This window comes from Rhinatrema bivittatum, chromosome 13 (assembly GCF_901001135.1).
Source record: "Rhinatrema bivittatum chromosome 13, aRhiBiv1.1, whole genome shotgun sequence".
In the NCBI taxonomy this organism is placed as follows: domain Eukaryota; kingdom Metazoa; phylum Chordata; class Amphibia; order Gymnophiona; family Rhinatrematidae; genus Rhinatrema; species Rhinatrema bivittatum.
The window spans coordinates 55,653,482-55,675,252 of NC_042627.1; the positions used below are offsets into that span (position 1 = coordinate 55,653,482).

Below are 21,771 nucleotides of genomic sequence, written 5' to 3' on the forward strand. Positions count from 1 at the left end.
TCTTTTTTTAGATACGGCAACAAGAATTGTATACAGTAATTATAATTCAGTTATGTAAACAAGTAGGAATGTACACAACAAAGATTAACATTTTGGTTTGTTTTCTGTTTCGCTCTGCTTTTTATTGGGGTTTCAGTTCATTTAATATTTATTTTGGTTTGATTCATTTACCAAACCAAAAAAAAGCCCCCATTAAATTAATTTAAAAAAAATCAACGAACTGAAATGGAGCATCCCCTAGCCCCACCTCACCATAGCCATCACTGCCACAAATGAGCCAGGACCTCACTGAGACTCTCTGCTCCCTCCTGTAAGTGAACCTCAGCCTCTCCAGTCCCCACTTACTCCTTACAAGAGGAGTAAGTAAGAAAGGGACAAGAACAATTCTCATTCACTCCTGCCCCACCAGTTCCAACAGGTAGATATTAAAAAATCTACTGAGAGGGTAAGAGAGTAAGTTTGTCTGGTAATCTCTAACAGTATATTCAGTTATACTTACCCAGCAACTGGATATCTGGCTAAATCTAGCAATTAGAATTTTGGAGTTTCCCTTTGAAAGCTGGTTTGCAAGCCCATAGTAGGAAGTATTCATGATCCCGCAAGCTACATGGTGAGAGATGAGGGGCTGATAATAACTCTCTATTTCCTTACTAATAACTATCCTAGACCCTACACAGAAATTGGCACCTCCAAAGTAGATGGCAAGATCTGGTTAGGATCTGAATAGCCTAAAGCAAACTACAAGGTGGATGCACTAGAGAATTAAGTTTCCCAGCAGCCCTTGATCAATAGCCTTGAGAGACTCAGCTGGGAAGAGTAGGCACTGGGTGGAGTCACTAACCCCACATGGATTGTCTATTAGCTATATAAAAGTGAAGGCTTTTGGCAAAAACCAGACATGGAGCAGGAGGAGGCAAGTGGTGATCAGACCTCAAGAGGAGCAGGGCTTGGAGCACAGATGAGCAGGATGGAAGACTCTGAAGATGAGGCAGAACCAGAGACAGGGGTTAGTAGAGAACAAAAACATAAAGCTAAGTGGTTTATTTATTTGCTTTGCTATGCTTGTAAGGAACCTTGAAAGTTTTCACTGCTAGCTTGAGAGAGGAACTGTGAACTGACTGCTCTGAGAGACAGAAATGAGAGCATGGCACTGCAGCAGCATAAGGATATGTAAAGTTAACAAGCAGCAGTACTATTGAATTACATATAGGCAAAGCTCTTTTGGATTAGGGAGCTGCAGTTGGAAATTACTGTGGAGTAAAATGTTCCCAAAATTAGCTAGGAGAACTTGGAAGCACATGAGAGTAAAAAGCTCTGCCCTTGTCTCTCGTACTGCAGTTAAACTACAGATATATTAGGTTTCAGCTGGTGACAAGTCAAGTCATCAAGGTGATATAACAGACCCTGTAGTCACGTTACCAGTAGGCTCTTGACATGTTCATATTCCCAGATAGAACAGTATAGGTTAGTGAGGGGAGGATACCATGGAAATACAGCCTCTTGGTCATCCCCCAGAAGGTATTTAAGCAGCTCCATAGAGGGAATCTGGTTTTGCTAAAGATTAAGAGGTAATAAGGAGCTGTTTTTTCCATTAGCATTTCAGCCTCAATTAGAGGAACCAGGCTCAACCATCCTGGGTATCCTGATCAGGGCAGGGAAGATATTCCTTCCAGACCCTCCCTAGCTGGTTGGGATTTCCCTCTGGGTTTTGTATATCCTGGTGGAACCCTGCGCATCTTCTGGGCTCAGGGACTGGGGAACTGTTACGCTTGCTGGCTGCGGCAGACCTGCGGCGCAGCCCCCTCACCTCTCTCAAGTGAATCCAGTGCCTGGTCCCTCGTCCCTGGCAGCGGTAGGCCTCCGGCTCTGTTCTTGGGCCACCCCTGGTGCCTCAGGCTCAGCTACTGATCCTTGTGCTCTGCGCCGGGCCTCTCCGCATGGCCCATGGAGAGATGCTGCTACTCAGCACCGCACATCACTGTGTCTTAGGGCATTACTGTATCTTAGGGCAAGGCATCATAGGACAAGCTGGAGTAGGGCCCACAGCAGGAACCAAGCCGCGGCTCTGGATGATGATGTCAGCAAAGCTCCCGTATATAAGCCCGGCCTCCGTTTCCTAGGATTGCCTTTGCAACAGGTCTCCTCACTAGTCGAGTACTCGTTGCCTCTTAAGAGATTCTCCTCGTTCCTGATCCTCAGTCTACTCTTGGATTGCCTCCTCAGACCTTGACCTCTGCTTTGCCTGACCATGCCATTGACTCTCTCCAAGCCCAGACCTCTGCTTTGCCTGACCACGCTGTTGACTCTCTCCAAGCCCAGACCTCTGCATCGCCTGACCACATCATTGCCTCCCTCCAGAACCAGACCTCTGCATTGCCTAACTACTCCATTGCCTTTCTCCTCGTCCAGACCTCAGTCTTGCTTGCCACTGCTTCCAGATTGCTGCTGGCCCTCACTCCAGCTTGCCCTATGATGCCTCTTCAGTCTACGTCCTGGACTTGGCTCATTCAGGCTTCGGCCTGTTCTTGCTTGGGCGCCCCCTGCTGACTTTGGTTCTATTGGCGCCCAGGTCTCCGCCTCATCCAGTACAGACTTCTCCTCTTCCCTGTTGCTGCCTCTGGGCTGACCTCGATCCTTCCATCGACGACTACATACGGAGGCCCACCTAAGTCCAGCCAGCCCTGGCACCCAAAGGCTCAACCTGCGGGGAAAGAGGGCTGGTATTGGTGAAGCACCAGCCGGCCTCTGTCCTTCAGCCCACTCCGCCTGCTGATGGTGGGGACCCGTAGGATCCTTCCTACGGGTTGCGTCAACCCAACCTCTGCCCAAGGGTCCACCTCCGGCACAACAGGAACTCTGGGTTTGGAGACTGTATATGTTAGGGAAGACCTGCCCCTCTACACCCTTATAAGAGGACCGAGGAGGTGGTGACCGGGGGCTAGGACCTTCCAGTGGTAACTTCAGTTGGAAGGGGAAAAACCTTGTTTTTGAAATCAGGAGAACGTGTTTGGCTACTCCTTCCTACGTGAGAGAAGCAACACAAAGTGCTGTTCCTGTGAGGTTCCCTCCCATCCGGGATCCAGGGGACAAGTAAAAGAACAAGGACCTGATTAAACTGTGAAAAGGAACTTTTCTCGACATCCAAGAGGACTGCCACCTGGAGTCTTCACTCCTGGGGAGAGAGAGAGAGGTAAATTTCAACTCTCTGTGCCAAGTCTGGTTTTGACTGTTTTTGTTCCAAGGATGGAGGGCTACCCTGCTAAACTAAAAGGGTACTTTGACTGCCTAGGGCCTTCACTTTTCCACACCCTGGAGGATGGAGATACCCAGGGTCTCTCTCTATGGAACATTCCTGCACAGACTGAGAGAAGGAACTGTTACCAAATCTCTTTCCTGTGGAGCTAAGGATGAAGTCATTTCTGCCATTTTAAAACTGCTTATTTATCAGTAAACTTTGTTTGGACACTACTCAGAGTCTGAAGTGATTTTTGGGACCTATAGCCCACAGTGGGATTCATACATGTGTGCATCCCTCTCCCAGGGATATAAAGATCTACAAACCACCCTTAGCACTCGAAGCCCTGAAAGGAAACTCCCCTCCCCCCACCCAAGAAAAGCGACTGTGGTTCAGTTAGCCCCGAAAAAACAACAAATTGTTTTGTGGCCCCCACCGGTGTGCAGCCTGCTCCTGGAGGTGGGGTTAAACACAGAAAGAGAATTGCCCCAAGTGAAGGAAATCTGTGGAGTGGGACCTTTTGGGATAGCTGCCTGAAGAAAACAGACCTACCTTCTAAAATATATCCCGTGTTAGCTAAGATAAATCCCCAAGTGATTCATGCCTCGATTAAGGAGAACAGCTGGGCAAGTAGATGTGCTTTTTGTGTAAGAATGTATGAACTGAGGACCAGTAGCCTGGATGAGGAGAAGTTGCAGTTATTGTGTTTGAATCCAAACATGTGAACTGTGATTACACTGGAAAATGGATTGTTCCCTGGAAAATTAGATGGATTTGTATTTTTTGCAATGGAAAACTGTTTGTGTAGTCCCAGAATAAGGAAATAAAGAAACCCTTATTCTAATCTCTGTCTGTTCGGACTTGTGAGGGTTGAGAACTGATACAGAGGCTGGCAGCATTCACATTAATAGCCGGGTGCCTGAGAGTAGGAGCTCTTGATATCCTGGACGGTAAACTGGAAGGATTAAAAATCCCAAGGACTAGAGCTGCTACTGTGCTGGAGTCCTTATGGAGGGGAAAGCTGCATTAAACATCTGTTTCTAAAGCAGGCATTTGCCTATGGGGTTTAAACGGATGGAGTGTCCTCCATGTTCCCCAGCAACACCAGCACCATTCCAAAAATACATAGCAAAGAGCGGCCTTCGCATAATCAGAGACAGGCTATGAGTGCTAATCTGGGAGCTTAACCTGAAGAAGCCCTTTTGAACCTACTCCTCCAAGGCAGAAGGAGGCACTGTAGGCATTAGGGGGAACACGTTTGGTCCAGCAACCTACCCCAGGAGGAACAAACGGAGGTGTCAGGCCAAGGATCTGAATGGAGGAAAGGCGAGACATGTTTAAGCTGCCTGTGAGAATTCTGATCTTTTATTTTGTACTGGTAATGGGTGGCCTACACTGAAGATATAGACAGTACAACCACAAAGCCAGTGAGCCAAGATGAACTCTAAGGCTCCTGCTTTGCTACAATGGATGTGTGTGTAATTCTTTCTGCAGTGTGAGCAGACATCCTTGCTGGTGGGGTTGGAATGGGGTTTGGCATTATTCATTCACATTGGCATTTTCAAAATATTTTCAGTTCCACAGTCCTCCATATCCATAGATTTGGCTGGCTTGATTTAGCCGCACTTCTAATCAGGTAAATGTGGCTAAATATATTGCTAGAGATAATACAGTTACCTAATTATCTTATCCATTCAGTGGGGTTTTTAATATCTATCTCTAGGGAGGTAATTTTGTAACTGCTCGCATTGATGTAAAGTCCAAAGGGTACTTTTTCATCCACAGACTTTACACCAATTTTCAAAGGAAAAATATGCATATACTTCCCTTCTGAAAATTATCTCACAAAAAATACCTGCACACATTTACACCTGTGTGTGCACATACCCATGCTTTTGAAAATACAAAAGTGTACACAGAATTCCAAATCCTACCCCAATCCTGCCAACAAGAACACCTCTTCATAATGCAGGTAAAATTACTCAAATACAGATACTTTTACCACATGGAGGAGCCGATGCAATATCAAGCATGAAGACATGCGTCCAAACTGGTCGCATGATTTTTCAATGCATGCACACCCCCTCTCCTGGGCACCAGATGCAATAGTAAATGAGCTGTTGTGCTAAAATGGATGCACTAGGCATAAATTGTGCTTCCCTTGCACGCTCATGGCAGTGGGCACCCAGGAGAAGTAGCTGCATATGGGTTAGGAAAGCGGACGCTCAATTAACGAGCATCTATTGTTCTCAGCCGTGCACGGCCACGGGTTAGGAAAACAGACACTCATAAATTGAGCGTAAATTCTTTTTTCTGAGCCCTTGATGTGCATCAAGATTTAGCGTCAGCTCCGGGGCTGGCGTTAATTCTTGCACATAAAAACATGCGTGTCGGGCACACAGTGATTTTTTTCATCGGGGGCAATAGCTAATAGCCTCATCTACATGGTATTTACATGAGATGAGCACTATTAGTTAACGAGCGTGTTTGGATGCACATTTTGGATACACTAATCCCCTTTTTGCATCGGGTGTTAGCCTAACGTGTTCAAAACGCACGTGCAATCATGGGCTAACCTGTGCGCTAGGCTGAGCACATGATATTGCATCGGCCCCAGAGGGCACTGGGCAAGCTACTTTAAAGGAATACATTTCTGCATTTACAATATATGTAGGTTTACCTGATCTATTTCATTGTTCTCAGTCTTGCTATAGCTGAATGATTTGGGCTTCCAGACACTATTTGGTAGAGATGTGAATCGTGTCCTCGATCGTCTTAACGATCGATTTCGGCTGGGAGGGGGAGGGAATCGTATCGTCGCCGTTTGGGTGTTTAGAGTATCGTGAAAATCGTTAAAATCGTGAACCGGCACACTAAAACCCCCTAAAACCCACCCCCGACCTTTTAAATTAAATCCCCCACCCTCCCAAACCCCCCCAAATGCCTTAAATTACCTGGGGGTCCAGCGGCGGTCCGTAGCTAAATCGGGGGAAGGGGGAGGGCAGGAAAACCGGCACACTAAAACACCCTAAAACCCACCCCTTTAAATTAAATCCCTCACCCTCCCTCACCCCCCCCCCCAAATGCCTTAAATTACCTGGGGGTCCGGACCCCGCTGAACGACCTCCTGCAGTCGATCTCCTGCCGGCGCCATTTTCCGTACGGAAAATGATTCGCGGCAGGAAATCGCTCCCGGACCCCCGCTGGACCTCCAGGGACTTTTGGCCAGCTTGGGGGGGCCTCCTGACCCCCACAAGACTTGCCAAAAGTCCAGCGGGGGTCCAGAACGACCTCCTGCAGTCGAATCATGTTGGTCTATGGCCGCCGCCATTTTGCGCCGCCATTTTGCAAAATGGCGGCGCAGAATGGCGCCGGCTGAAGACAACATGATTCAATTGCAGGAGACCGTTCCGGACCGCCGCTGGACCCCCAGGTAATTTAAGGCATTTGGGGGGGGGGTGAGGGAGGGTGAGGGATTTAATTTAAAGGGTCGGGGGTGGGTTTTAGGGTGTTTTAGTGTGCCGGTTTTCCTGCCCTCCCCCTTCCCCTGATTTACGATTTTTTGACGATAAATCGGGGGAATTGGTATTGTATCGTGGCCCTAACGATTTTTGATGATTTAAAATATAACGGACGATATTTTAAATCGTCAAAAAACGATTCACATCCCTACTTTTTGGTATTGACCGATTGTTTCAGTGTGCAGTTTGGTCTCTGTTGATAATGTGCCTGCATAAAAACTCGGAAGGCGGTCCCATGTAGCCAAAGCAAAAAACAACAAAGGGACAACCTTATGCCGTGGTAAGATTTTATTAGTATATTCTATTAATATAACTCTTCTGTTGTGAGTGAAGTATTTAGTGGACCCTTTGGCCGACCTGTGAGAGACTGGGGAGAGGTGTACTATAGTCTCTGGAGAGTGACAGGTCGGGAGGCGGATACCAGGCAGGAGCAGAAGGTGAGATTCACCTTGGAAGCCGGTACTCCCCCGGGAGGAGCCAGTAGGAGTCCAGCCGCTGGGACTTAGGTGATTCACCCTGGAAGCCGGTATTCCCCCGGGAGGAGCCCGTAGGAGCCCGGCCGCTGGGACTTAGGCGATCACTGAAGCTGGAGCTGAAGCAGGCAGGCAGGTCTCTGGTGACAGGCAGGAACTGAAGCAGGCTAGGACTGAAGTAAGCAGAAACTGAAGCAGAACTGGCAACTGGTGCCAGACAGGAGCTGAAGCAGGACTGGCCACTGGAACCAGACAGGAGCTGAGGCAGGTCTGGCCACTGGAACCAGACAGGAGCTGAAGCAGAACTGGCCACTGGAACCAGACAGGAGCTGAAGCAGAACTGGCCACTGGAACCTGGAACCAAGCTGGAACTGAAGCAGAACAGGTTACTGCAAGCAAGCCAGACAAAAGCAAGACTTGAGCACGGAGAGAACACAAGTCTCAGGCAGGAACGGAGTCGCTAACGCAATAGCACACTCCGGGGCACAGAGCAACTGAGAACTGCAAGGAACCCCGTTGCAAGGCAAAGTCCTGGGCTCCGCGGCGGCCTTCCATAGGCCGCGGCGTCTGACGTCATCGATGGGACGGAGCTTCCAGTGGCGGGAAACGGCCTTCATAAGTGCGGACCGCCCGCGCGCGCCTAGGGAGAAGGCGTCCAGGCAGGGCTCCTCGGTGGCGTCCCCCCCAGGGGGATGCCGCGAAACAGGCCACAGACCCTCGGAGACGGACCGGGGCCAAGGAGGTAAGGGCCCAGTTGCGGCTGCTGCGACTGGGACTGCAACATCTACAGCATTAGAAATGAAGATATAATAGCTTAACTTACCACTGTAAAACATTTTACAATGCTTATAGGATTCTTTGTACAAGATATACTAAGACAAAGCCTTTCTTTAGAAAGGAGGTATTGTACCATTAATATTTGGTTAGTATATCAAATTACATGTAAAGCTGATTAATAACATCAGCTGTCATGCTAGGAACCCTGCCATTAGTTGTATATGACTGACTAACGTCCCTTGTCTTTATGTATTCATACATGTCTAGGTGCCTCTCAAAAAATCTGTTTGATTATTTTCCTCATTTAAAATAAGCATGCACTAAGGTATCATCTATTCAAAAGTGCATCTGACATAGCCACCTCATACAGACTGCAGGATGTGGCTGCATTTTAAATGAATTCCTATTATGTCACCCGCATAAACAGAGTGAGCCCTGAAAGTGTTCAGTTCCATTGTATGAATGCAACATCCAATATGAGACTCGAAATGAGGCATGGTGCTAAATGCCTACATTTTATATTTAACAGAATGGAGAATACTGTAACTAATGCAACACTGTATTTGCCTCCACTTAATGCAGCCTCATATAGGCCAGACTCCAAAGGGTTTAGGAACCTAACTTGATCCCTTCAACAATTGACTAGGATTGAGTCCCTAAATTTAGGAGCTTAAAAAGTGAGCAGCAATGGGGATGGATTTAGAAGAGGAGAAAAAGTTGCGTTTATCACTGATTTTCTGCACTAGGTCCTAAACCTAAACTCATGAATCAAGGAAAATGAATTGCAGGCTTAAATTTATGACCTAAGTTTTAGGACCCTACATTTAGATGACATTTTGGTTGAAAACTTAAGGGTTCTATTTTTTTTACCTAGATTAGAAGTCTTAAACAAGGGCCAATTTCGGCACCTAACTCCCTAAAAGTTAGGCATCTAAATCCTTAAACAATTGACCTTATTGACTTTTTTTTATTAACTTTTTCAATATGAAATTATCTCTTTTAAATTTGAAGAGATAGCAACTGCAAAATAAGTAGAATTAAAAAAAAGGCTCTTTCCAACTTCCTATGACAGAAAAAAACAGAACATATGGATATAATGGAACTCTTGTCAACTGCAGAGGGGAATTCAACAGTATCAATGCAGAGTCAATCTGTTTCTTGCATGACAACACAGATATTGCTGCAAGGGAAGAATGTTTGATTTACTGAGAAATTAGTGATAGCCCACGTCAGTAAAACTTGCTGTTCAGGGTTTCATCTGCCTTCTGCAGAGCATTTACTCTAAGGCAGTGCTTAATGCTACAGATGGTTTCTCAGGAAAAAATTCTCAGTGGATAACCTTAATATTAGCCGGAAAACCTTTCATGCCTAGACATTTCTGACTTTTTTTTTTGTTATATAGCTTGCATCTTATTTAATAAGTGAGAATAGCATGAAAATTGAACCTGCAAAAACTGAATGTGGCATTGCTTGTAGCATTTTTTGTTCTGATGGAAATAATTGGTTTTCAATCCAGGAGTGCTAATCATATCAAGACATTTATAATACATATATATATATATATATATATATATATATAAAAGAGATCCACGGACTTTTTACCAATGTGAACAGTTACAGAATTACTCCCTTGCTCTTCACCTTACTGTTAGCAAGGCCAAAAGGATATATATATATATATATATATATATATATATATATATATATATATATATATATCACCAAAAGACAGATCACTTATTTCTTGCACCTGATCCTCCCCAAAAGTCAATATATACAAATCATGAGGATTCATACCAATTTTTCACTTTTATCAAATTTTTATTCTTTCTTTTATTTCTCTATATTTTCTATATTCATATTTCTAAAACAACCAGCTGAACAATTTGTTATTCCACAATTCTTAAAATCAAACACATTATTCTTCAGAATTCACTACTTAAAAAGCCATTATTCCACTTCTCAATAATCTTCATAGATGTTATTCCCTACATCACATACTCACAGAGATTTTTCGCAAATTCTCTAATACATTAATCTTATTCAGCATGAATTTCTCAATATTAACATTTAAGTATAAATTTCTCAATTCACACCCCTATGGTCATATACCTGCAGCATTTTTGCAATGATGTTATTGTTCAAGTATAAGTTTTTCCATTCACACCCCACCGGTGTTCTCACAAATATACAGGGTTTTCACAGATGTATAACAGATCTTCATGTATTGACACTCCCCAACACGGAGACCTCGATGTTTCACCACCCAAGCGGCTTCATCAGGGGATTCTAAACATTGTTTTTGGGATATTTAGTGTGGTTTTCTCAATTCTGACTGTATTCTCTCTCAGTTTCTTTAGAATGGTTCAAGCAGTCAGTAATGACGCTACAAATATGATGAAGGTGATCTTTCAAGAAGCAGTAATGAGTCATTTAACTACGTTTGTAATAAGAAACTGAGAATAAGTAAAGCCAGAACTATAAGAGACCGAGAGAGAGTAAAGTCAGAAGTGAGAAAACCACGCTATATATATATCAAAAACAATGTTTAGAATATTATTTATATATATATATATATATATAAAATGAAAGTGGTTAACAAAACAATAAATAATATAGGTAATCAATATAATAGCCCAAATAACCAACCAAACAACTAACCGATCCTTGAAATAAAAATTAACTAAAAACACAATTATACCTGCTATTTTGGAGAAAATTACACAGGATCTTTTGAAAGTTCTAGCTCTACCTCTGGGAATGCCTCTACTCAGCCTGAATAAACTTACACATGAACAAGCAGTGGGTGCATACGTTTATCTGCATATCAAATGGGAAATTTTATAAAAGAACAAAATTTATTTGCTTGCTTGCTTTAATAAAACTGTAGAACCCATACAACAATGCTGCCAATTATCTGACAAAAGCAGCCCAATGGCTTAACAACCACAAACTCAAACTAACCCCCCCCCCCCCCCCCCCCCCGTGAGAACGAGCGGTAATTCCCACATGCCTGGAGAGAGAATGCAGTCTGACTCCAGGCTTTTTAAAATAGTGGCTCTTTATTAGAGCTTCACAGATGCACAACAATATACTGTCTTCTCCTCAGAGAGTGTATGTTAAGAACATAAGAAAATGCCATACTGGGTCAGACCAAGGGTCCATCAAGCCCAGCATCATGTTTCCAACAGTGGCCAATCCAGGCCATAAGATCCTGGCAAGTACCCCCAAACTAAGTCTATTCCATGTTACCATTGCTAATGGCAGTGGCTATTCTCTAAGTGAACTTAATAGCAGGCAGACATAATAGCAGGTAATGGACTTCTCCTCCAAGAACTTATCCAATCCTTTTTTAAACACCGCTATACTAACTGCACTAACCACATCCTCTGGCAACAAATTCCAGAGTTTAATTGTGCGTTGAGCTTTGTCTCAGCTCAAGGTTTGGACAGTGTTACACACAGGAACTGCCTTCCTCCTGGAGACCTCAGGCCTGGTCTGTTATCCCCACCTGGATCCCTTCTCTTATTCCCCAGTCTTTGGCTATGCCCTCTGAGCCCCACCTGCCCGCAGGATCCCGCCCATAGAGCATTCTCTCCTTAAGGCATTTAAGGTGGACCTGGTCCTGCACAGGTTCATAGGGGAACACTAGGGGCACTGCCTCACATCCCCATCAAATCAGAAGTCCTCTGGCTCAGCAAACAAGATCATCCCCTACGATCATTGCTTTACCTGATAAGTACTCCGTTACAGCCTAAGGAATCAGCAGGAATCAGTGCAACTCAAACAAACCATCACCATGGAATCACGCATTCTATAAGATGATTAGGACTTTTTATGCACTTGTGTCAGATGGACCAACTGCTCAACTACCTTAGCAAACACAGGCTCGCTATGGTAATTCATGCAGTAATCACCAGCTGAATTGAATACCGCAACTCCCTATTTAATAGCCTCACACAATACAGTATGAAACTTCTCCAGCCCCTTCAAAGAACTACCACTAGAATTTTTTGGTAGAAGTCAGAGCAATTGACAGATAATATCTATACACTAGCTGCATTGGCTCCCAGTCAAAAGCAGGGTAACATTCAAAACTCTGCTTCATCTAAAAGTGCACCAGTAAGAAAGCACCCAATACCTTGCCCAACTTGTTTCCTCTTACACACCCTCAAGTGATCTCCGGTCTTCCCTAAATGTCTCATCTTCTTTTCTCTCCTCCTATGGCTTCTGCAAGACTGTCCTGCACTTGAATTCATCCCTTCTATTATTATGCACTGAAAATTTATTTATTTTATTTATTTATTTAGAAACGTTTCTATACCGTCGTTTAGTGATGCACCATCACAACGGTTTACATTTAGGCACGAAATAGGTTTGGTTTGGTATCTAAGTTATCCATAGTGGGCCAATATTTATGATTACATAGTTCAGTAATATACTCTAAATGAGAAGTGTGTTGGAGATACTGTTTATATGATTCCTGGGGTAATCATATGTGAAAACTGTTTTAATCTAATATTTACTTATGATTAAAATAGAAACATTTGCTTTTTATAGGTGACTTTCAGCTGTATGTATTTGTTGTTATTCAGCGACCTCGCTGTGAAATGTTTTTTTGAATAGCCAAGTTTTTAAGCTCTTTTTGAAGAGTTTTAGTTCTTTCATTAGTCTAAGCTCAAGCGGTAGTGTGTTCCATAATAATGGTCCTGCCAAGGATAGCGCTCTCTCTCTAACTTGAGTGAGTTTTGCTGTTTTGACTGATGGAATGGTTAGAAGTGCTTTATTGGCTGATCTGAGATTTCTTTGAGGGACATGTAATCGTAGAGCAGTGTTTAGCCAGTCAGCATTTTCGTCATTTATTAGTTTATGAACTGTGCAAAGTGTTTTGAATTGGACTCTCTGTTCTGTTGGGAGCCAGTGTAAATCTGCAAGCGTTTGGGTGATGTGATCTCTTTTTCCTTTTCCAGTTAGTATTCTTGCAGCTGAGTTCTGTAGTATTTTTGTAGTGGCCTGATTGTGGTGTATGGTAAACCTAGGAAAAGTGTGTTACAGTAGTCCGTGCTAGCAAATATTAGTGCCTGTAGTACTGTGCGAAAGTGATCTTGAGTTAATAAGGGTTTTAGTCTTCTAAGGATCATTAGTTTGGCATAGCCTTCTCTTACTTTTATTGATATGTGTTGCTTAAGGCTGAGTTTGGTGTCAATAATTACTCCTAGGTTTCTAGCCTTATCGGTTAGCTCAACTGACTTTTAATTTTTTTTTTGATGGGATTTTGGATTCTTACAATGTTGTTTCGTTCAAGGTGTATAAATTCAGTTTTTTCTATGTTTATTACTAATTCCATTTGGTTTAATAGTTGTTTTATTATGTCTATGTACATCATTGCAAAATTGAGTGTTTTCTCAATTGATTCCTCTACTGGTAGAATCAGTTGAATGTCATCAGCGTATATGAAGTGGATGATACCTAGCCCTGCCAGAAGGTGACATAGGGGGAGCATGTAAATGTTAAACAGAGTTGCTGAGATTGCTGATCCCTGGGGGGACTCCTGTTTTTAGGTTGATCTTGTCTGATGTTGTGTTTATCTGTACCTGATAAGATCTATTTGTCAGATAGGATGTGAACCAATCAAGTGTTGTTTTTTGTAATCCAATTTCTTCCAGTCCTTTTAATAGTATGTTATGGTTTACAGTGTCAAATGCTGCGGACAGGTCTAGTAATAGCAAGATGTAGTGTTTTCCACTATCAAATCCGCGTAATACATTATCTGTAAGAGAGATTAGTAATGTTTCGGTGCTATAGTGTTTTCTGAAACCATGTTGTGATGGGTAGAGTATGTTGTTGTTGTCTAGATGTTCTGCTAGTTGCTTTTGTACTGCTTTTTCAATTAACTTTGCGAGCATAGGCAGGTTTGAGACAGGTCTATAGTTACTTGAAATGTTTGGGTCATTGTTTCTCTTTTTCAGGATTGGTTTAATTATTGCATTTTTCAGTGAGTCTGGCATAACTCCTTCACTGAGTGATAAATTAATTATTTTGGCTAGTGTGTAGGAGGTTATATCAGCTAGTTTTTTTTTATGTTTGTGGTGGGAATGGCGTCAATTATATGTGGTACAGGGTTCAACTTTTTTATCATGGATTCTACTTCGGTTTGTGATATTTCATCAAATGCAGAGAATTGTGTCACATCTCTTTTATGCATTTTGACCTCCTGTTTGGTTAGGATTGGGATCTTGGCTCTAAGGTTTGAGATTTTGTCTGAGAAATAGTGTGCTAATTCGTTGCATTTGCTTTCATGTGGGGTTTGGGGCATCTCTGCTGTATTGTTGGTCAGATTTTTAACTATGTTGAATAGTGTTCTTGGGTTATTTGAGAATTTTTCAGTTTTTGAACTAAAGAATTGTTTTTTTGCATCGAGAATTACTTTTTTATAATAGGCTAGTTGTTTCCTAAATTTGGTTGTTATCTGCTGATTTGTCTTTTTTCCATCTTTTTTTCTCAGATTTTGTTTGATTTCCTTTATTTTTTCATTAAACCATGGGTTTTTTTGTTTGGGCTCATGTATTTGTATAGTTTTTGTGGGGTTAATGTCATCTGCCAGTTTACTTGTGTTTGTTAGCCACTCTGTTGCGTCTGTGTAGTTATTGTGATTAAGGTTTATTAGAAAATATGGAACAAGGTATCACTAACCTTTTGATTTGAGCCTTGCTATCTTATTTGTAGGAAAACTGCTAAAGCATGGCTTTTCAAGCATTTCTTCCCTGCAGGGTCTGCTCTCCCTTTGTCCTAATGATCTGCACATCTGATTGGGACTTGCAGATTCCCAATGGCTTTCCACTATATTTGAACACTACTGTAAATTAACCCAAATGCATCTGTTTTTTAAATTTATTGTAATCCATTTTGAGGTCATTCTTGGTAAAAGGTGGAATATCAAATATCTATCAATAAATACATGACTATGAATATAATAGGTACACAAAGATTAGAAGCTTTCTACGCTTACGAATTGAAATAATTTACTTCTGATCTGGCCATTTTGAAAAAGTTGATATAACCCATAATGTGTGAAAATGAAAGAATCATGGCATAGGCCAGAAGGCTTAGCTATCCTTTAGTAAAAAGACTTTTGATATTGCACATCACCTGCATGTTGGGGGAGTGAACTCATTTACTGTTCCTGTAACTCATCTCAGTAGCTGCTGGTAGTCTGAGTACAATCAATTGCCCCCAAACAGAAAGAAAATTAGCTATCTCAAAAAGTTTCTCATGATTTGCTGTTGTTGCTCTGCTTTTCAAGGTAAATAAATATATTGATCAGTTCTGAGAAAAACTTCAAGAAACTACTCAATGCAGTGAAAAGTAGCAAATGCCTGTGGTGGCCTCAAAAGTGGTTTGGAAGTTGCATTAGCTAAGAAAGCTAAGATTGTGGCAATGTTTTCATCCATAGGCAAGGCATGAAGTCTGAAGGTTGACTCTCCAAATCCTCTTTTATTTCCTGATACAGAAATGAAATACTTTAGCAAATCTAGATCTAGTGAATGCTAACTCTTCGATACCTTCCAGAAAGGGTTTATAGACCCAAAAATGAAGCTAAATCCTCCACCTGCAGTGCTGCTTCTGCCTCCTCTGACATACACTGTTGGCCAAATTTTAAATCCCCCACGTGCACAAAAAATGGGGGTTACTCACGTGGCCAGGCCGTATGCATGCTGCGCGCATCTTCAAAGGGGCCTGGCCATTAGGGATGTGAATCGTTTTTTGACGATTTAAAACAATCGTCAGATATATTTTAAATCGTCAAAAATCATTAGAGCTGCGATACAATAGGAATTCCCCTGATTTATCGTCAAAAAATCATAAAAGGGGGCTGGGCGGGAAAACCGGCATACCAAAACAACCCTAAAACCCACCCCGACCCTTTAAAACAAATCCCCAACCCTCCCGAACCCCCCCAAAATGTTTTAAATTACCTGGGGTCCAGTGGGGGGGGGGGTCCCGGTGCGATCTCCCGCTCTCGGGCCACGGCTGCGTTAATAGAAATGGCGCCGGTGGCCCTTTGCCCTTACCATGTGACAGGGCAAAGGTGGTGCCGGCACCATTTTGGTTCCTGGCTCCCGATGTCACGAGTGTAGGAGATCGCTCCCGGACCCCCGCTGGACCCCCAGGGACTTTTGGCCAGCTTGGGGGGCCTCCTGACCCCCACAAGACTTGCCAAAAGTCCAGCGGGGGTCCGGGAGCGACCTCCTACACGCGGGCCTTATTGCCAATATTCAAAATGGCGCCGGCGCTACCTTTGCCCTCACTATGTCACAGGGGCGGTCTCTGTGGTTTCTCTAGAGTCTAGAGTGGTATGTGTTGCACTATGTCACAGGGCGGTCCCTGTGACATAGTGAGGGCAAAGGTAGCGCCGACACCATTTTGAATACTGGCAATACGGCCCGAGTGCAGGAGGTCACTCCCGGACCCCCGCTGGACTTTTGGCAAGTCTTGTGGGGGTCAGAAGCCCCCCCCCCAAGCTGGCCAAATGTCCCTGGTGGTCCAGCAGGGGTCCGGGAGCGATATCCTGTACTCGTGCCGTCGGGTGCCAGGAATCAAAATGGCGCCGATAGCCTTGCCCTTACTATGTCACAGGGGCTACCGGTGCCATTGGTCAGCCCCTGTCACATGGTAGGAGCACAAGATGGCACAGATGGCCATGTGACAGGGGCTGACCAATGGCACCGGTAGCCCCTGTGACATAGTAGGTCAAAGGCTATCAGCGCCATTTTGATACTGGTACCGAGGGTGTGTTGAGTGCAGGGTATTGTTCCCAGATCCCCCACTGGACCACCAGGGAGTTTTGGTAAGTTTTTGGCGGGGTTGGGGGGTTGTTTAAATTGGCGGCCGAATTATTCGGCAAAAATTTGTTGTATTTGTGGGGAATCGCGATACGTTTCGCTTCCCTACGAATACAACGAATAGTGCAATATACGTTGTTGATCGCCAATATGGCGAAAACGAATGCACACCCCTATAAAGAAGCTATAATATCTCAAAGTATCAAGTATTACTGGCATATCTTTAAATTTCATTCTATTTTTTCAGATGAGCCACTGATCTCCTATAAACACGACTCAAATATTATAGATTGAATAGTGAGAACATCATTACATAATATCCAATATCTAACTCATCGGAATTACCTGTGTGACATTTCCTCTGTAAGGGTGTGGTATGTGTGCCACTACCATTCAAGGTAAGATATGGGAACATTCAATAACTCATGATCAATATACTGTAAATATGAGGTGCACACTGATTGCAATTCTAAGAACATTATATGTCATACACTGTACATCCCAATGATTTATGCTGGTAGAACTCGGAGACATATAAGAAAATAGTTGCGAGAACATTGAAGCTGATGGAGCATCAAATTTTTTGAGTGTTCAAATAGTTATGCATTGTTTAAACTGCTTTTTAGAGCTTTGGTGGACAAGAATTGAATTGGTGTGTCCATACAGTTGTAGTGGAGATATTTGATCAGTTTTAAATTTTTAAAGAACAGTGTTGGATATTCAATTTAAATTCTGTACCACCACCTGGGATGAATGATGATATTGAATGATCTTCCCTAATTTAGAATTTTTTGCATTGCATGATATTTCCTTATTTATTTTCTTTTTCTTTTTTTGATTGTTTTTAATGTTTTCTTTTATTTTGGATAAATGGACTTTTAGAAATGAAGAGAGAATTTCAATATTAGCTTGGTTCATTCTTAAGTTGGATTTGACATTGTCTTTCATATTTTCAAACCTTGATTGCTTAGTTTAAAATAGATTTTCTTCATGTGATTATTGGTCAGTACCTTATCCTATGCTGAGTATATATTCAGATTCAAAATGGTGTATCCAGAGACACACAACTATTAACCATATGTCACTATTAGTTATGGTATTATTATTATTATTTATTTATATACTGTCAATCTGGTAAACAATCTTGGCGGTTCACAATAAAATCAAATTACAGATATATAACAGGTTTTAAATCATACATGACAGTAAAAATACAAAAAAAATGTTAATGTTCAAATTTCCAGTTGCATTCAATCTGTTGTAGTGTTTAGCTGCTATCTTGTATCTATGAGCAGAAACACAATGCCAAAAAGCCATGTTTTTAGGCCCTTTTTAAATAGCATAGTATCTGGTTCCAATCTCAGTTCCAGAGTTTAGATCCAGCTATCGAGATGGTTCTTTCCCTGACCTCGCTCAGATGAGAATCCTAGACAGTAGGTATTAGCAGAAGACCTTTATTGGCTGATCTGAGCATTCTGTTAGGGGTGTAAAGGTGTAACGATGCATTTAACCAAGGAACATTATTGTTATATAGCGAATTATGAATAATTGTCAGTATTTTATATTGGGCTCTATATTTGATCGGGAGTCAATGTAAAGATTGTAATGTTGAAGTTATGTGATCAGATTTCTTATAGCCTGTTAGAATTCTTGCAGTAGCATTCTGTAAAATTTGCAGCGGACGAATTGTTGATTGTGGTAAACCCAGTAGGAGGGAGTTACAGTAATCGAATTCACTGAAAATTAGCATTTGTAATACTGTCCTAAAGTTGTTATGATGTAGTAGAGGTTTTAATCTCTTTAGGATGTTTAATTTATAATAACCATTCTTTAAGTTTATATGTTTTTAATTGAGAGTTTATCTATAATAATGCCTAAGTCATGCGCATATTCAGATAGTTCTATTTTTGTCTGGTCATTCAAGTATGTGATAGGTGTAGGAGATACATATGATATTTTCTGTTCAGGAGAATTATTTCTGTTTTTTCAGTTTTCAGTACTAGTTTCATTTGTCGAAGTAGTTGTTTGGTTGAAAAATACATTTCCAGTAACTTTAAAGAATGCTCAATGGATAAGTCAATTGGAATTTAGAAACTGGATATCATCAACATAGATAAAATACTTGATGCCCATACCTGATAGTAAGTGACAGAGTGGCCACATATATTATATTGAACAACATGCTGGATAGTGCTGACCCTTGCAGTAGTCCAGTTTCTAATTGAAATGTATCTGATGTACATCTTTCAATTCTGACTTTGAATGATCAGTCAGTTAAGAAAGAGGAAACCCATTTTAGGATGTTGCCTTCTATACCTAGTACTTTATGAGAAGACACTACATCTTTGATATGTACCCTTTTGGTGAGAAACTCTTGTTAATGTAATGAGTTTCATAATCTGATTTAATTTTATATATTTCTGTCACAGTTGAATTGACTGTTTGCCTGAACAACCTATCCCTGATGAAGAAAGAAATGCAACACAAATTGTCGGGCTTGGTATTGCAGGGCTTATTGAATGAACTTTAAAAAAAATAAGTGTCATTTGACTGTCGTCTCTGCCATTTTATATGCAATAACATTTTCAAAACATTTCCAGAAAAGTGGATTACTTTTACGAGACCTATGATTGCAAAGTTTGGGTTGCATTGCATTTAAGTAGTATGTGCAAGATAACTGCACCAGATTACTGCTTCTAAGTGATTTTTGCAAGCCTTATTTCTCTGTGATGATCTCATAAATTTGTATGTGGGTTTCAATATTTACCTGTTTGGTTTCTTTTGATATTACTTGTGATTAACTACCATAGTATACTACGGTTGTTCTTCTTTTTAGCTTTTTCACTTGTCATCTTTTTTTTTTGTTGTTGAACCTGTTTTTTGTTCATGGCAGAGTGCTTTTGTGTTCCTCGTCATTCAAACTGCTTAATGATATAAAAGACTGGTATGTCCTGCATTTGCTGGCATGCAGGATTTAAAAACCTCTTCTTCTTTCCACAGTATTCCATCTCTGTAATCACTATCTTACCATTCTCTTTCAAGTGCACCTCATCCTATTTTTTTTGTGACTCCTGTTTCCCTCAAGACTGTCTGAACCACTCCATCTTATACTCTCATCACCTTGTTACCAGAGAATTGCATGACAACTATTTGTGATCTCTGCCCTGAGGGTTGCATGTCTCTGTACATTCCATCGTGCTGCTGTCTTTTTAAATCCATCTTTTCCAACACTGCTTCTGTGTTTTCAATAAATATTTTGCCTATTCTACCCATGCACTTTCACTTCTACAAGAATGACAGACGTCCTATAGCATTTCAATTCAAGATCTTACAATTGAATGCAAGGAGCAGTACTGTAGTTTGCCAACTGACATTTTATGAGGTCAATAATATATGTCAATAAACATGGCTCATTTTGTCTATTTTATCTGTTAGCAATGCATATGTTGCCTACTGTGGGCCTGATTGATAAAGGCTTTTCTCTCATTCCATGCCTGTGGGAAAACTTGATAAACGAGACCCCCTTCTATTTCTTGCAAGTACTGTAGTTAATTTTCAGTCGCCTTCCTGTTGTCTGTTTTTGTCCTTCTTTTTTTGCCTTTTTCTGTCTGTTTGTCTCTCTCATTCTCTTCCTCCCTCCCTTTATACAAGGTTCATTGAATAAGCCTGAGGGATAAGTGTTTTCATCTCCAGGATACTGAGGGAGTTTTCTGCACACTCTCCAATGAACAAGAAGCAAAGAATTAATTGAAATGTTCCTGAGCTACAGGTTGTTCCGAAGTGCTCCGATGGCTTTCTTACAGCATGCACTTCCGGCTTGCTGGAACCCCACCGACAGATGTTTCTTTACTTTTATGGCAAATATCTTTTGAAGTCATTATATAAGAGAACCTTCTGATCTGGTAATATAAGCACTGAATTATTGACCTTGCTCTCATGTTAAATTCCCAATCTTACCTATGTAAAAATCCCCAGTATTAAAATATCTCCTCATTATGTGCTCCCTTGTTGTGATGTGCTCATTGCATTCTGCTGTTCTTGGACCACAAGCTTTCTTATAACAGATTACATTGTTCTTTGCTCTTTCAAGTTCAGTGTTTTTTTCTAATTTTTCCTATATTATACTGTTTTTCTGTTACATCATAATATTCAAGGAAATTAAAAGTTACCTAATGACAAATTCTACCAGTCTTTCCCTTTTGACTGCACTTTGACTGTAAGTTGATATTTCTCAGGATTTAAGATGCTGTTAATGGATTTCCATGAAGGAAGAAATAACTTCCTTTAAATACAGGTAGCCATCTATAAGAAACCACCATAAGACAAAAGGAACATTCTAAATGGAAGAGTTTCTGTTTGCAATAAAGTTCTTACAACATCAGCCAAAATTTCATGAAAATCCTATATGTTTGCACATGCAGGACAAAAGAAGTCTTGCAATGCAATATTTGAAATTGACTAACATTAGGATCCTGTGAGGATATGGAACAGCTGTAAAAAAAAAAAAGGAAATGAAAATGAAAATGTCTTTATTGACTAACAGTCTATCCTCTTCTTTTCTTACTCCCTCAGTCTCTCTCATCCCACTATCTCGCATCATTTCCTCCCATATCCCCCTCCCAAGTCTCTCCTTCTCCTCTCCTGATATCTTTATTTGGTCTAGTCCTCATATCTTACCTTTAGTGTATCTGTTTGTGTAATAACATATGGTACCCTAACCAATATAATCCTTTCAGGTTCATGGTATGCAATGTAATTTGTGACATGGTTCTGATCATACTCTGCCAGGAATTCAGGGAAAAGGCAGGGGAGCAGTTTAAAGAATTTCAAAATATAGCAACTTCTAATTTTTTTTTTTGTCCAATGTAGGGTTCATATTAATATTTGCCATGAGCACATTTGAAATGTTTCACAGTACAGTG

The 21,771-nt window shown here is 41.6% G+C and overlaps 1 long non-coding RNA gene across 1 annotated transcript; it reads left to right on the forward strand.

Moving 5' to 3' along the window:
- The first annotated feature begins 906 nt into the window (after window positions 1-906).
- On the forward strand, window positions 907-21,012 carry LOC115075077. The gene is made up of 3 exons (XR_003852424.1): window positions 907-1,006; window positions 17,097-17,247; window positions 19,279-21,012. It is a non-coding gene; the product is annotated as an uncharacterized LOC115075077 (long non-coding RNA).
- The last annotated feature ends 759 nt before the right edge of the window (window positions 21,013-21,771 follow it).